The sequence below is a fragment of the Neophocaena asiaeorientalis genome, unplaced genomic scaffold, assembly GCF_003031525.2.
Source record: "Neophocaena asiaeorientalis asiaeorientalis breed wild unplaced genomic scaffold, Neophocaena_asiaeorientalis_V1.1 scaffold45, whole genome shotgun sequence".
Lineage (NCBI taxonomy): Eukaryota > Metazoa > Chordata > Mammalia > Artiodactyla > Phocoenidae > Neophocaena > Neophocaena asiaeorientalis.
Genome location: NW_020174642.1, coordinates 9,592,322 through 9,594,681, shown reverse-complemented (window position 1 = coordinate 9,594,681; position 2,360 = coordinate 9,592,322). Strand labels below are relative to the sequence as shown.

Genomic DNA, 2,360 nt, shown 5'->3' with positions numbered 1-2,360 from the left:
TCGGCGGCCATGGCTCACGGCCCAGCCGCTCCGTGGCATGTGGGATCTTCCCGGACCGGGGCACGAACCCGCGTCCCCTGCATTGGCAGGCGGACTCTCAACCACTGCGCCACCAGGGAAGCAAGCCCTCAATTGGTTTTTTGGAAGGGAAATAAACTAGTGCCATCCATAAAATTCTCCTTGGGAAACTAAAAAAAAAAAAAAGCATTTACTCTTAAAAAAAGTGGGATGAGGTAGGATTCCCTCCTTTTTAAGAAATGTTTCTAGAGCTACTAAAAAACTTGCACTTACAAAATAGTTGATAAAAATATTCCTCTGGATTGTACAAGAAGGGAGACAGGGACCACTGATAGGACTGGGTGTGTGTGATATTAATCAGACTCGGCTTCTTCCTCTCCTCCTTCATCAGAGGGCAGGCTGTCCTCGTTTTTAGTTTCTTCGTTTTCTGCAGGTAGGTCTCCTTTAGTCTCTTGGTTAGCCACTTCAGCCTGTTTTCCCTTTGCTCGCCTTTTCCCTTTTGTTTGCACTTTTTTTGGCTGAAGATAAGTTCTTTCCAGCCACTTTTTTGACTTCGTTTCCACTTTTGCAGGAGGCATTTTAGCTGACAACCTCGCCGATCTCCTCTCGGGCTCCTGCTTCACCACTGCCTCAGGGGAGCTGACCTTCCTCTTGGGCATCATGGCTGCAGGGCCAGCGCGTGCCGGGTGCCTGCGGGCTGTGGTACAGGGGGAGCCTCTGCAAAGATGGGCTGCCTGGCCGCTGCCAGTGTACTGACTTAAACAGCACACATGTATGGTCTCCCGGTGTGGAGGCCAGAATTGGAGATCAGGGTGTGGGCAGGGCTGGTCCCTTCCCAGGGCGGCGAGGGAGAATCTATCCCCTCTTCCGGCTCCTGGCGTTTGTTTGCTGGCGTCTCTGGGGTTCCTCAGCTCGTACAGGCATCACCCCGATCTCTGCCTTCACCCTCACAACATCTTCCCTCTGCGTCCAGAGTTTCCTCTTTTTTTTTTTTTTTTTTTTTTTTTCTCTTTTTTTTTTGATAAAGACACCGCCATATGTCTTTGGATTAGGGCGCACCCCACTGGCCTCATTTTAACATGATCACATCTGTAAGGACATCATTTCCAACTAAGATCACGTTCAGAGGTATTCGGAGTTAGGACTTCAACATATCTTTGTGGGGGGACACAATTCAACCCACCAGAGGGGCAGCTCAAAGCTGCAAGACGAGTCCAGCCCCTCCTTCGTGCACCCGCGTGGCCGCGCCGCCGTTCCCCTTGTCCTGTGACATCTGACCTCTTGGTTCCTGAGGAACCAGGAGAGTCCAATTTGAGAATCCCGCCTCACTTGACACTTGACGAGCTCACTGTGCACAGAGGCCCCACTCGTGTCCGGAATCATGGTGATTATGGGAGGAAGGTGCAGGCCTGCACGTGAGATGGCCCAGAAAGTGCCGGCTCAGCCTCCGTGGTGTGAACGCGGGCCCCTCAGGAGCAAGGACACTGGGGCCGTCCTGGGGAGGGGGTTGAGGGGATGCCCAGGGAAGGCACCATCCCCAAGAGAAGGAAGCTTTTGCCACAGTAGGGTGCCAGTGGGGAGCTCTTTGGGAATGAAGAAATAGCCCAAGGAGTGCCATCAGGGCATCCTTCCTGTTGGAAGGCACATATCTAGAAACTTCCATCACTGTGATGTCACATGCCCATGAGGGTGTGAAGTGCAGAAGGAATTATTAGAGTACCCACTACTCCAGCACCTTCTCACCATGCTTGCTTTCAAACCAAACCTCCCTGCCAGGCCTGTTTATTTTCACCTGTATCCAAGCCAGGCCATTTTATGTCACCTCCTGGCCTTTCCGACACCCTCCCGGACACCCCCAGGGTGTCACCTGCGCTGTCCACCAGGCAGGGGAGAAAGGCTTCGCGGGTTGCTCTTGTTTCATGGGATGACTTTGAGGGTGGTGACTCTCCATGTCTTAGTCACGTGGATGATAGCTGTGTCACGGTGACAGAGGAGCTCGCCTGAGATCTGGAGGCTCTCAGAGGATTTAGAATTGTCGTTTTGTTGCAGACATGTTCTAAACAAGCTCTCCAAAGTAGAGACCTGGGTGTCTCTAACCGATTCTCTCCTTCCGGGTCTGCGCTGTGGCCTGACCGGCGTGGACACCCACAGCGCCAGCAGTCAGCCCGTTTTCTGCTTGGTGTCACTTGGTACACATGCGGCCACGTGTCCTGCTCGTGTCCCGTCTGCTGTCCCGTCAGGAACCCCGAAGACGCCCTGCTCATCCTTCTGATGGACGATTTAGTGTCCCTGTGGGTTGTGGGTTCTGGTTTCCACGTGTGTCAACATCCCTGTACTTCACT

General features: G+C 53.1%; 1 pseudogene; it reads right to left on the bottom strand.

Annotated features, from left to right (window-relative positions):
• Positions 1-371: 371 nt before the first annotated feature.
• Positions 372-677, bottom strand: LOC112408593 (non-histone chromosomal protein HMG-14 pseudogene; annotated as a pseudogene).
• Between the last annotated feature and the right edge of the window lie 1,683 nt (positions 678-2,360).